This window comes from Phoca vitulina, unplaced genomic scaffold, assembly GCF_004348235.1.
Source record: "Phoca vitulina isolate PV1807 unplaced genomic scaffold, GSC_HSeal_1.0 scaffold54, whole genome shotgun sequence".
NCBI classification, from domain to species: Eukaryota; Metazoa; Chordata; class Mammalia; order Carnivora; family Phocidae; genus Phoca; species Phoca vitulina.
This window is the reverse complement of record NW_022589757.1, coordinates 4,447,283-4,462,296: the sequence shown is the minus strand read 5'-3', so window position 1 is coordinate 4,462,296 and position 15,014 is coordinate 4,447,283. Positions and strand designations below refer to the sequence as shown.

Here is a 15,014-nt window from a genome sequence, read left to right as displayed (position 1 = left end):
AAAAAAAAAAAAAAAGAATGATGAAGTGTATTCATCAGTTTCACAAAATCTTAATAGTTTTCAATTCTGGATAATCTATGGGCACTGGTTACAGGATTCTGTGCACTTTTTTGTACAGCTCAAATTTCTCAAAATTTTAAAGGCAAGTGAGAAAGAAAAAAAAAACCCTTTACAGTTTTTATAGAGAAGAATCCCTTTGCTCTTCCCATGGGTAGTCCTCTTGGAATGTCTGCAACTATGTCTTTTTTGACTGAATACAGTCGTTGGGCAACTGCCCAATCCAGCGTAGAAAGGAACTAACAGAGTTACAGTTGCAGAAATATGATTTTCATCGACTTGACCTCCACATCGTGTGATGCTAGGGGATGGCCCAAGCGCAGATCTGGGGTCCCCCTGGCACACTCACTGATATTACCGCTAGGGCCCACCAGGTGGCGCGCTGTGCGGGCATCACAACTAGGGAGCAGGGCTGTCAAGCAACCCAAAGAAAAGCCCTTCTCAAAAGGCGCTCTTTCTCGGAGAGTTTTAAAGCTGCTCCAGCATATATGAGATTTCAGTACTCATGCTTAAGTCTAGAGCTCCGAAGCAAGCCCCCTGCCCCCCCCCCCCTACCCCCCCCCCCCCCCCCACCGACCCGGCGGTGACCTGATGTGGCAGAACCCTACAATCTCCAGCAAAATTAAAATGTATTTATTTTGGAAAATAGAACTCAGTCATACACTCATTTCCTTCTCCAACATTTCACAGCAAAATAAAGGTTGTATTGCCAAGAGTTATAAAATTAGAGAGGAAATGAAAATCTGTTATTTTCATAATAAGGTCTTTCCACTTAGCCAAAGTATTTTGAGTTCCAAAACAACTCGTATCCCCAAATGGTTGAGTTTTCATAGTGACTTACTGATTTTAAGCATTTGTCGTGGGCTCTAACTTAACCAGACTTTTTTTTTTTTTTAAAGATTTTATTTATTTATTTGACAGAGAGAGACACACAGAGAGAGAGGGAACACAAGCATGGGGAGCGGGAGAGGGAGAAGCAGGCTTCCCGCCGAGCAGGGAGCCCGATGCGGGGCTCGATCCCAGGACCCTGGAATCACGACCTGAGCCAAAGTCAGACGCTTAATGACTGAGCCACCCAGGTGCCCCTTAACCAGACTTTAAACACAGCAAATTTTAAGCGATGGCTATAACCTTTCCAATATTATATTAGATCAATATCCAATAAGCATACAAGCTATATGTAATATGTTCATAATATACTGAGCAGATAGGTAAGATATCCTTATTTTTCACTGTAAAAGTGGTATCAGCTGTAGTAACATCCATGTATTTAGAGGCACAGAAAATGAACATGATCATCTTCCTTTACCTTCCACTCTGTCCCAAGCCTTAAATTATTTAAGTTCCTGTTAGTAGTTTTTATACATATACTTGCAGACTTTTTAAAAAAAAAGATTTATCTATTTATCTGAGAGAGAGAGAGAGAGAGAGAGTGCATGAACGGGGTGGGGGGGGGAGAGGCAGAGGGGAGAGGAAGAGAAATCTTCACGCAGACTCCCCGCTGAGGGTGGAGCCCTACCTGGGGCTCGATCCCACAACCCTGAGACCATGACCTGAGCCAAAATCAAGAGTCGGACGCTTAACCAACTGAGTCTCCCAGGCACCCCACACTTGCAGACGTTTTAATGTATGATTTAATTTGTTCTTTTACTAAGTGGGATTTCACCATACACGCTGTTCTGAAAGATTCTTTTAATCACTTAACATTTTTACGGTGGAATACGCCAGGTCAGACTATTTATTCTCCTTAGTGACTGAATGGTATTTCTCAGAAAAAAAATAACAACAGCAACAATAATAGTACCAGAAAACACTTCCAGGGGCTCACTATGTGTCCGACTCGAAGCTCTCTCCACGTCTGGATTCAGTCACTAACGACAACCCTCTGCAAGAGGTGCTATTTGTTATCCTCCCTACAGGTGACAAACCGAGTCAGAGATGATGAAGAACTTGCTCAGGGTCACACAGCTAGGAAGAGGTGGTGCGATAATTCAAACTCAGGCCATCTGGTTCCAAAGCCCACAGTCCTCACCAGCACATGACACTGATCACGCTATAAACTGCTCAATAGTCTCCCTGGAAATGGACATTAAGACTGTTTGCTTCCTATTTTATTTTATTTTTTTTATGTTCAGTTAAGCCACCATATGTACATCATTAGTTTTTGATGTAGTGTTCAGTGATTGTTTGCGTATAACTTACTATTTGAAACAGTTTAAACACAATAACTATCCTCAAAAATGTGTTATCACTATTTCCTGAAGACTCATTTCTAGAAGTGGGGCTGCTTGTACAGGTACTTACACTTTTGGTAGGTAATGCAAGGCTGACCTCTAGAGAAGCTTCACCGACCTACACTCACCAACACCCCCACGCCCCCACCCCCCTCCACCCCCCACCCCCCCGATAATGCCACACTCTTGCCCTCTGCTGCCCCTGGACGTTCTCGGTCATTCCTCTTTTCCCATAAGCAGATAAACACAACACAGAATCATGGTTTTGCTCGAATTTGCAGGGCCCTGATCACTTGAGTCTGAGCAGCATTTCACGTATGTACTGCCCATCTGCATTTATTGATCTCCGAATTCTACTTTCTCGCGCTTTGGCCCATTAGTTAGAGGTGCCTTTTCTTATGGATCTGTAGATGCTCTTTACGCGCACCCCAAACACATGCACCGCTTCTGCCTCAGTGAATGCGCGACGACTCCGCTGGGACCCCCAACTAGCCCTTGGAGTCAGTGCTCCCTAACCAGAAGAGGCTCCCGCGTCAGGTCCAGTGGCTGAGCACAGAGCTCATGAAATTACACTTGCTTCCCCAAAGCAAAATCATCAGCACAGCAGAGAGATAACAAAGTTTATCTGAGGCCACAGCTCATGACCTTCCCATCATTATCCTCTGTGGTAAATATTGTACTGACCCCCGTAATACATTAGAAGAACAAACAAGGTGGGTGCCAAGAACATCTGGGTGGGGGTAGCTAGAGAAGGGGACCGGTCTGGGTTTGAATTCTGGAGCCATCACTAACTGGCTGGGTGGTCAATTTCCCCCAGTCTCCAAGCTTCCATAGACCAAATCCCTGGGGAGGAGTTAGAGGACTTAAGGACAATGTCTATAATATTTATTATTATTGCTATTAATAATGTTAATATTATTGACGGTGGCTAAGGAGAGGCAAATGTTCTGAGCTGCCAAATGCAACTGACATGACTGGCTTTGCTAGCTTATTGGGTGGGTATGGATAAAACTAGGTCATCTTCTTGTTAAAACTCACCTCTACCTCCACGCACCCAATGAGTAAGAAACCGATCTTTCCTTTCTGCCCTTCTCTTTCCATGCCCAGGAGTCTCAGCTATGCTCAGGAGAGCAAACTTGCTGGCTTCTGTCCTGCAGTGCTGGCACCAGACTCCCCCTCTGAGGTCAGCAGGCTCTCCTACCGCCAGCCCTTGTCCAAGACCATGTGGCCAGGCCTCTGGCACCGACAGCCCCACAGGTCCCCTTCCAAGCCACGGTGGTTCCGAGGCGGGGTGTGAGCCCGAGCGACATCCCTACAGAGGACTAACCTCATTCAAGGGCTCACTGGTAGAGCTGGCCTGGGCTCTCAACTTTTCATCCCCTCCAACGCATCCCTCCCCAGACTGCTGGCCTCCCCCAGGGGGGCCGTCTGCCCCCCTCACCTCCCTGTGCCCCAGCCCATGTCCTTTCTCTGCTGCAGACTGCAAGATTATTTCAGGAAAAAATAACGCCGGCCACTCGAGGATACCTTTTACTCCTCTCACTCAGATCTAGGCAGTTCCTGAGGATTCGGTCCCCCTTCTCGCAGCTTATAGGCAGCAGGAAGTGAAGCAGGTGAAGGCCCGTAACTATGATTCACTGTGGAGCTCAGGAAGTTCATTCCTGAACAAAATGGATATAAAACATATTCCCTACTTCGCTGGAACTACCAGGTTCGATCATTCTTCCATGTCTAGGACCATAAATGCTACCCATACACAATAAACAATGGCTGGATTCCTGAAACAGAGTTTTCTATAAACTGTAGCTGTTTCGGTGGTGGCATCCGTTAGGAAAAAACTGTGTCCTGAACTCTGAAGCCAATCAAGCGTGTTACATAACAGGCTGGAGAACAACCACGATGATGATTTTTCTTCGTCTTCCCTCCCTTCGCCACCCCAGGTTGTAGCGAAAGCAATTTGGCTTAATTAAGTCGGTGATGCGATGGAAGCTAATTGAAATCCTTTACTGGGCTGCTTTCACAAATCATCTTTTTGGAAATCAAAGGACTCTGAGAGACCAACCTGTTGGATTTCAACAACCCGCAAGATCACGCATTTTCCTTGGTGTTGCAAAAATAAGCACACTGAACTTGAAGTTGCCAAAAAAGAAACAAGAGCAGCGCTGCCTTGTTCGTGGAAGGGCAGGTGCTTGCACTGACCGCAGCTGTGTTCAAAGATGGAGGGAGGAGCCCGCACTCATTCCCGCTGCTCAACTGCCTAGGGCCAGAGGCATGGTGGATTTTTATGACTACAGATGTATGGGCTCCATAACCTCACGATTTTTCTTCATCTTCGCTCCCTTAGCCACCCCAGATCCAAAGATATTCCCAGATGGCTGAGGCACAAGGAACAGGCTTTGTTTGCCTGGATGTCTCCAGATGGCAGAGCATCCCTGTGAGTCTGGAGATGGATTCCAGAGCTCTCCTGTAAAGTCCAACTCTGTGGCCAAATACTGGGCAAGGTGTGGGTGTATGCGTCTGCGCACAGGCAGGTTCTTGTTCACGGAGGTGTTGGATTGAAAATAAAATACTGTGTGGACCTATAGCCAAAATGTGAAGCTCTTCCAAGCTGCACACCCGAAACCTATGTAACATTGTGTATCAACTCTACTCAAAAAGAGGAAGAAAGAAAAGAAAAACAAAAACCAAAAAAGAAAAAAAAAATGTGGAGCTCCCTAGCTGATATTCCCAACTGGAGACTGGATTAGTCTGTTTCACACAGCAGTGTCCTGGGCTTACATGAGAGCCATCAGTGACTATCTGACCAAAGGACTAAACCTGTAACAATTATCTGACAAAAATAAAGGTAAATAAGCCATATATACCATGTCTATATTATGCATATATAATATATATACACAGAGTAAGCCTAAAACATTTTCTTTTTCCTGGTTAAAAGTCTCCATCCTGGGGTGCCTGGGTGGCTCAGTCGTTAAGCGTCTGCCTTCGGCTCAGGTCATGATCCCAGGGTCCTGGGATCGAGCCCCGCATCGGGCTCCCTGCTCAGCAGGGAGGCCTGCTTCTCCCTCTCCCACTCCCCCTGCTTGTGTTCCCTCTCTAGCTGTCTCTCTCTCTCTGTGTCAAATAAATAAATAAAATCTTAAAAAAAAAAAAGTCTCCATCCACTTAATCAAGTATGTGTGTTCCAAACACGTATGGATTTCAGATTACAGAGCCCAACTAACAAAGGACTTAGATGTGACCCAAGATAAAAGTTCAGGTTTGATGACTTTTTAAACAAAACGGAAGAATCATCTGAGTTTTAAAGAAGAGTTTAAAAGAGAAATTCAGAGAGAGAGATGCTTCATTTTACTTCCCTAATCTCCAAATATCTCGCGATCTGAAATGAGGAAGAAGAGAGTATAAAAAAGAGAAAAGAGACAGAAGACAACATTTAAAAAAAAATGAGTAATAATGTTCAAGTACAAGCTAAAATAGAGAAGTCTAAAAGTGCATTCAGGAGTACTCTGATGTTTCATAAAAGCCCCCAAAGGATATTTCAATGAGCAGTACATCCCATGCTGTTGGAGTTCCCAAGTCTAAATTTAAAGAGTAAGATATCATCCTTTTGGGTTAAAAATAACCAAAAATGGTACAGGAATTATTTTTTTTTAATATTTTATTTATTTGTCATAGAGAGAGCGAAAGCATGAGCAGGAGGAGCTAGGACCCTGATGCGGGACTCGATCCCAGGACCCTGAGATCATGACCTGAGCCGAAGGCAGACGCTTAACCAACTGAGCCACCCAGGAGTCCCTGGTATAGGAATTTAAAACAAGTAAGTAGAGAGCAGTAGAACTGGGAAAACAAAGACAGTGTAGTCCAGGCTATGCTTCAACACAATTTGTAGTATACCCTGGGGTAAAATGCAGTCACTCCCTTTTGGTCCAATTTCCCCCTTAACTTTGAAGTCAAGTCCCCCTCAGGGGGGACGGGAGTGAAGATAAGTAAGATGGTACACAGTACAGACAAAAAATGGACAGGATTGCTATTATAGTGGGCTATCAGAAAAAATTATTTGGTTTGTATTTCCACTATTATCAAATAACAGTGTAGGATGTTCTGTAACATAGCATGGAGTCTATTGAAAAGGATAAAGATAAAAAGCATAAAAAAAAAAAGTTTTTCCCCCCAAAGGCAAAATAATCTTGCAAAGTATACACAGGAAGGACTGTTACTACAAGCCATGGATTAGCTCCAGTAATTAGGATCCTGGTAAAAATGTCTATAATCTTCCTGGGAACTTCAAAGCAGAAAATAAAAGATGGCTTGTGAGCATTAAAGGGATTTACGGGGCCAACAGGCGCTGGTATTTCATCAAAGTGCTGAGAAACACCTCTAGGAAGCAGGAAGAACTTGAAAGAGGCAACCACAGAAACTAATGAGTGAGCCTGGTTTTCTAAAATGAGTTCCAACTACCGGGGAATATTCCATTTCCCATGACGATAATTTTGCAGAGCGTAATCTATTGAGTTACAAATACAGATAAGTCCAGCACCAAATGGACGGCTAACCCATGTGATAACCCCTTTATTATTTAGGTGCCATCGATTAATTCCAAGGAGACGCTCCCTAGAATTAGCATCTTCAGGAAACTAAGTCAGAGCTAAGAAATGAATGAGAGACACACCTCAGTCTTTCCTCCAACTACCACTGGCCACCTCCACCCAGATTCCTACAGAACCTTCAAGCTGATGTGTATGAGAGAGAACCCACCGTCATCCTTAAAGCTGCTCCTCTTGCATGGTCTACGCTCAGTGCCGACTACCACCACACTCTCAGGATTCGAGCCAGAAACCTGAACTGCCCCCCATCACTGCCCCATATTCAGTGTCACCAAGTCCCTCCAAAACCACTTCTTAAATCCTCTTCACTTAGTCTCAATTCCCACCGCCATGGTTTTAATTTAGCTTCTCTTGGTCCCCTATCTAAAATACCACAGTGGAGTCCCAGCTGGTTTCCGTTTTCCTCAACTTCCACGCCCACTCTATCACAAGAGCAATCTTCCAAACACAGAAGCTGGGCAGGTTATTCCCCTGCTTAAAATCCTGTAGTGAGGGGCACTCGGGTGGCTCAGTCGGTTAAGGTCAGGTCATGATCTCAGGGTTGTGAGTTCGAGCCCTGTGTCAGGCGTGAAGCAGCTCTCTCTCCCTCTCCCTCTGCCCTACCCCCCCCCAAAATAAATAAAGTAAAATAAAATCCTGTAGTGAAAGCACAGACACCTCCTGATATGGCTCCTTCCTTGCTCTAATGTATCATCACCTCTGCAGCTGGTCCTCTTTCATTTATATCCATAAATACCATTCTCGGAATACATCATGCAGTTCCCACTCATCCACCAGACAAATTCCAAACCTGAGATCAGCTTCCCCATGAAGTCTCCTCTACCTGCCTGAGATTCACCGTTACCTTCTCTGGGCTACTTCTGTGGTTTACTTACAATTCTACCATGGTGCGTAACACACCACATTATTGATATGCATTTATATGTATGATGTCCCATAATCGACAAGCTCTCAGAGGGCACAGCTGTTTCTTAGTTGTTCCTGTGTCTCTCAAGTCTAACACAGTGGCTGGCAAAAATAGCACTCAAGAAATGAATGCTGAATTGCAAAGCGATGGCCCCTAAACTCTGTCTCCCGAGTGTCAAATAAGACTATACCATGAGGCTCAAGTAACAATTAGGGAAGCACAAAAAAAAAAGAGAGGAAAGGAAAAGGAAGATCAGGAAAGCAACAAAAGGCTTCACATTGATAGCAAATTTAAGCAGCTACCAACAGTGTTTCACACAAAACCTGTAACCAAGTTTACCAAGAATCCATGTTCACTAAAGTTTCCTGCCCAAGAAAGTTGCCTGAAGCACCTTCAACAGAGTAAACCAAACAGCAAGGAGACTGTCCACCTTGCTGTGACAGGCTGAACTGCACCCCTAAACTTGAAGCCCCAACCCTATCCCTCAGAATGTGACCCTTTGGGAGGTAAGATCTTTAAAGAGGTGATTAAGTTAAAAGGAGACCATTAGGGCAGGGCCCTAATCCAGTCAGACTGGAGTCCTTAGGAGAGCAGGTGGGGGTGGGTGTTGTCAAGGTCACGGTGTGCGCTCCCAGCCCTGGAAGGAAACCAACCCACCAGCACCTTGATCTTGGGCTTCCAGGCACCAGAATGGCAAGAAAATGCATGTCTGTTGTTTAAGCGACTCAGTCTATGATGTTTTGTTTCGGCGGCCCTACCCTAGAGCCCTAGAACAGGGGATTTGGTAAGGAAAAGGAAAAACCTTCGGGGCGCCTGGGTGGCTCAGCCGTTAAGCGTCTGCCTTCAGCTCAGGTCATGATCTCAGGGTCCTGGGATCGAGCCCCACATCGGGCTCCCTGCTCAGTGGGAAGCCTGCTTCTCCCTCTCCCACTCCCCCTGCTTGTGTTCCCTCTCTCGCTGTGTCTCTCTCTGTCAAATAAATAAATAAAATCTTAAAAAAAAAAAAAGAAAGAAAAACCTGGTGGTCAGGGGAACCCTCTTCCAGAATTGGAAAGGCTGACAGGTAGAAAAGGACTCGTCACTTTTTCTAGGATTCCTACATTCCAGCTTGGAATAAGGAAGGACTAATAGCAGGATTCATTACCTTTAAAGATAACCTTCTAGTCCTGAAATTCTATGATCATTACCAAAGACATTCTTCTTAAGACATCTGATGACAGACAGGACTAAGATCTGCCTCTTAGGAGCTCAAAATACTTCCATGAAGGGCCGGTGTTTTATGCGGTACTTGATCTAAAATATCACAGTAGGGCAGAGACGGAGCCAGGGCAAGACTGGAGTTGAGCCACTTCTGTTTAACCTCCTGGTCCCTCCCCACAACACACAGATTCCCTTTCCCCCGCTGCTGGCGTTCAGGGTGAAGGACTTCCTGAAAAAAGAATCCCAACTGTCCACTCACGGGGTTCACTCTATGGAGGCGTATGGGTGGGTGTGGGAAGAGCAGGGGAAGAAGGAGGGAGCGAGGAGGCCCTGGGCGGGACATTCAGTCAGGGCCAAGTGCTGTCCCTGGTACTGCGTGGTGGTCACTGGCTCAACCGCGTGAGCAAAGGACACATGACCAAGCGGATCATGGGCGTGTCGTGGGGACAGCAGGGACGGGTCAGATCAGGAAAGCTGCCCTTCTGTAGTCTGCACAACTTCTGGACTTAACAACGTAGTTTGGACCACTCTAAAAACAGAGAACAGTGGAGGCAAAATGCCTCAATAACTCTGGGGAAGCAGGTTACACAGCAGTAACCCCCTGGAGGGCACGGAGTCACCCTCACAGCGGGGCAGAGGAGGGGAATGGAATGCTAGCAGTGAGCACCAGCAGCTGAGAAGTGAGGGACTTGGCAGTGGAGGAGTTCAAGCGGTAGAGCGAGGACAGCCGTGCAGGCACAGCGTTAACTGGTGGTCAAGACGGTGAGCCAGCACTCAGGTCATCAGGCTGAGGACAAGCAAGAGGTGGGGCCAGTGCCAGTGGTGGCCCAGGTGGGACGTGAAGGATAGCCGGGAGCAGAGGGATGGCAGCGTGAACTCAACCCTGGCGGAATCTATCGGACCCCATGGGCTGCATCCTGAGTGCAAGGCTGTACTACTAGATATGGGGACTGTTGAAATGGGGTCTGAGTTCCCTCTGCCCCTCCGGCAGGCAGCACAGAGCTCTGGATGTTGAGTTTTAAATATAAATATGTCTTGGGAGGGGGGTGAGGGGATGGGTTAGCCTGGTGGGTATTAAAGAGGGTACGTTCTGCATGGAGCACTGGGTGTTATGCACAAACAATGAATCATGGAACACTACATCAAAAACTAATCATGTAATGTATGGTGATTAACATAACATAATAAAAATATATATATATAAATGTGTCTTTATGGTATCCACAGCTGGTGAGGTTTGGGAACGTTTACTATGCAAAACCCCCACATTAAGAATATGTTCTTTAAAGCACATTTCGAAGCATATACTTATAAAGCAACCTGGTAGAATGCCATTAAATCTGGGCACACCGCCAAAGGGAACACGACAGAAGAGTGGATCGGGAGACATTCAAGGTCAGCCAGAGCATTTCTGACTAATCACCATTGATGGGCTCTCAAGAAGGCTCTGCCCCTAAGCCCAGATCCCCAGAGAAAAGCTTTGTCTTAGGAAGGCCTTCAGAAGCTAGCTGAAGAGAACGTGTATCCGGAGAGAAACACAAAAGATGTAGCACAGGGTCCCAGAAATTCAGAAAACTTCTGGTTTAGTTTAGAGAACACAGGGCAATCTGGGAGAAAAGGCACAGGAATGGGGCGCGTCCTGTTTCTGCCAGCAACTAGGGACTTGGCTTTACCCCCTACCTCTCTGTGTTTCCTCTAACATCTGGCAGCATTGACATCTAACTTACCGACCAACCAGTAATGTGAGGCTCAAATGAGAGAGGAGATCCTTCCTGAAAAGGTCCACACTTACAGAAATAAAAGGTATTATTTATCAAGTTCCATCACCTCCCAAGAAGTATCAAGTCCCGTTCGTCGTCCGTGGGAAATTTACCGAGGGTTTATTACACTGCACAGATGGCAGGGGGGCCAACACAAAATATCCTAGTCCTTTGTTCTTCTCACAAAGGTGTTTGTGAAAAAAAAAATTGTAATACAGTGAGAGAATCATTATAGCAGAAATAAGAAGAAAGTATCAGAAATAGAAAAAGATGATATGAAAAGTTCCGCTATAGCAGTATTTAAACAAATGTAGACAACGTAATTATCCAATAATAAAATACTCAAAGAACTTACAGAACATTCATATGATAGAATGCTAAATAGCCCCAAATAGAGGTTTTTCTGAAGAAGCTTTAATGATATGAAGACATTTTAGTGAAAAGTAGTACACAAAACAGAATATGTGGAATAAGATAAATCCTGCTGAAATTAAACTCATAAAACTCTCTCTTCTGGCTCTGATGAGTTACTGTACCAGACTAGCTCTCCCACTGTTAAGAGATAGGAAGCTGGACAAAATGTACAAAAAATTTTTCAGACATCGGACAACAGGCAGCAGAGGAAATGAGGCAAGAAATGCAATAAGCCCAATATCAATATATAAAAATGAATTGTATTTTTACACATAATTGACTACTGTATATAGAACAAACAACTGAAAAATGCAGTGAAAAACTGGCAAATGCAATTAGAAATACTACTTATAGAACCACTGAAACATACATGATAAATTTAACAAGATACACGAGACCTGTTCACTTTAAACTAAAATACACTGCTAGAAGAAAGAACATTTAAGTAAATAGGGAATTCTGCTATGTTCATGGATTAAAATGGATATTGAGATTTCAATTCCCCTTATACTGTTTTATAGATTCAACGCAATCCTAATCAAAATCCCAGCAGACTCTTTGTAGAAATTAGCAAGCTGATTCTAAAATATATATAAAATGAAAATGACCTAGAACAGCCATAGACTTACTATAAAATGGCAGAAATCAAGACAGTGTAGTACTAGCATAAGGCTAGCACACAGATCAGTAAAATAATAGATATGGAGTCCAGAAATAATAGGTCAACAAAAATATGGCCAATTAATTTCTTTATAATAGTGGCAAGAAAAATCAATGAGGAATGCTGGGTAACCCTTTTGAAAGATGATGCTGGAAGAAACATAGCAAAATGGAAAAAAGAAATAAACTCTGACCGCATCTCAAGTGATACCAAAAATTAACTCTAAATGAATTACGGACCTAAATCTGAGAGCTAAAATTCTAAAACTTTTAGAAAAAAAAATGCTGAAAATTATCTTTGCAACTTTGGAGAAGGCGAAGTATTCTTAGAAAGGACACACATGGCACTAACCCTCAGGGGACAAAGATAAATTGGGCATCATCAAAACTGAAAACCATTGCTCTACAAAAGACCTCATTAAGAAAACGAATACACACACCACAGATATGGAGAAAATATCGTACTACACATAGCTGGCAAAAAGGTTTATATCTAAATATAGAAAGAGCTCTTAAAAATTAAAAAGAAGATAAAACCCTGTAAAAAAATGTGCAAAAGATCTTAAAAGATACTTCACAAAAGTAAACACAAGAATGGTCAATAACCATATGAGAAGATGCTCAACATCATTAGTCATTAGGCAAATGCAAATTGAAACCATGATAAAATGCTTAAAGGGTTAGTATCTAAAATATATAAAGAACCTGTAAAACTCAACACCCAAAAAACAAATAATCCAATTTAAAAATGGGCAGAAGACACAAAAGACATTTCTCCAAAGAAGACATACAGATGGCCAACAGACACATGAAAAGATGCTCAAGATCACTTATCATCAGGGAAACACAAATCAAAACTAAATGAGGGGCGCCTGGGTGGCTCAGTCAGTTTGGCATCCGACTCTTGATTTTGGTTCAGGTCATGTTCTCAGAGCTGTAAGATCGTGCCCTGCATCAGGCTTGCACTAAGCATAGAGTCTACTTGAGATTCTCTCTCTTTCTCCCTGTTCCTCCCTCCCTCCCCCTTCACGTGCACTTGAGCAGGCACTCTCTCTCTAACAAATTTTAAAAAACTAAATGGGAGATATCACCTCACAGCTGTCAGAATGGCTCAAATCAATATCAAGAAACAACAGGTGTTGGCGAGGATGTGGAGAAAGGGGAACCCTCTTACACTGTTTGTAGGAATGCAAACAGGTACAGCCACTCTAGAAAAGTATGGAAGTTCCTCAAAAAGTTAAAAATAGAGCTACCCTATGACCCAGGCATCACACTACTGAGATACAAGAACACTAATTCAAAGGGATATATGCACCCCCATGTTTATAGCAGCATTATTTACAATAGCCAAGATACAGAAGCAGCCCAAATGTCCATCAACAGACGAATAGAAAAAGAAGATGTGATATATCACATGGAAATACTATGTGATGGAAATACTATGTATCTTGACTGAGGCACTGGTTCTAACAGTGTACATGTTTGTCAAAACACATCAAACTGTGCACCATACACACACACATGCACACACACACACACACACAATGGAATATTACTCAGCCATAAAAAGAATGAAATCTTGTCATTTGCAACAACATGGATGGAACTAGAGAGAATTATGCTAAGCAAAATAAGTCAGTCAGAGAAAGACAAATACCATATGTGGAATTTAAGAAGTGAAACAAACAAGCAAAGGGAAAAAGTAAGAGAGAGACAAACCAAGAAACAGACTCTTAACTACAGAGAAAACACTGACGGTCACCAGAGGGGAGGTGGGAGTGGGGAGGATGGGGGAAAGAGGTAGGGAAGGAAGGAGGGAAGAGAGAGACAGAGGACTAATATAAATTGTCATAAAATATTAGTAGTGATTACTTTAGGAAATGGGATTGTAGGTCATTTCTATTTCCTTCCTAATACTTCTATAGTCCCAGTTTAACATTGAGTATGTATTCCTTTTAAAATAAAAATATTATTGAGGTATCACCTCATACCTGTCAGAATGGCTAAAATCGAAAACACAAGAAACAATGAGTGTTGGTGAGGATGTGGAGAAAAGGCATTAAAACAAAATTTAAAATATATAAAAATAAAAATAAAGAAACAACACCCATCGCAGTGTAAGAAGAAAGGATGGGAGGGAGGGAGAAGCTAGCTGGCTGTAGGAGTTTGTAGAGAAGGGGAGTCAAGGAAATACTCCCAGAAGAGGTGATATTTGTATCGGATCTTAAAGAATCAGCAGAATTTCATAGGATTTCACCAAGCACAGATGAGAGAGGAGATCATTTCCTGCTGAAAGGCCACTTTTACAGAAGTACATTTGAGGATGCACTGGTAATATGCAGAAACCAGCCCTACTCCGGGCAGGATATTTAAATTCTAATTAGAGGATGAAGCTTTTCTGTCACCAGATCTTGACTGAAACAGGAAAAAAGTCTACTCAAGTCTGGTACTTCAGTGCTTCAGTAATGGAGGGACCTCTGATGCAGGACTTTTCAAGGGATTCAGTGGAATGGTGGAGCTCACCTCTGCAAAGAGAACCATCTGCAGCTTCCCTTTGTACCCGGGACCAGTGACATCAGGGAGGTCTGAGGCTCACCACTGACAAATGATGCTAATAACCCTCAGTGAGAAGCATGGCTCCAGAAACAGGCTCTGGTTAGACCTGGCTCTTATTGGTAATTTTTACCTCAGGCTTTTCTGTATTCATTTGTAATAAGCCCAGAAAGTCAAAATCAGCGAGCTGTTTCACGGCCCCTCAGAGTCTATTGCTTTGATAAAAGAAACCAAACACCATTTTTTTCTTGTATTGCAATTATGTGTGTCCACATAAATCTTCTTTCAGTCTTTCTTTAAATATACAATTTCAAAACCGTAACCTGAATATAGGATCACTCATCTTTGACCCTCTTCTGTTTTATACAATTATACTGTTTCTTAATGTGTTTTTCATCTCCTTAATAGTCTAGGTTTCTCACTGACTCAATCAAAAACAGCTCATTATTGTATTAAGTTTGTTTCTAAACTGTCCAATATGGAGACTACGTGGCAAGGCCTCAGTTTGCCGTAGCCCTTTGCCTACAATCCACATGTGCTTTACAGAACTTTTTCACTGACTATCTCCTTTTTAATCTTGAGGATCTCAATAACCTCCAAAACTGTCCATCAGACCTACTGTTAT

The 15,014-nt window shown here is 43.4% G+C and overlaps 1 protein-coding gene across 1 annotated transcript in view; it reads right to left on the bottom strand.

Moving 5' to 3' along the window:
- The window catches only part of PLD5 (phospholipase D family member 5), a 416,609-nt gene that overhangs the window by 366,675 nt on the left and 34,920 nt on the right, over positions 1-15,014 (bottom strand). The window lies entirely within an intron of this gene.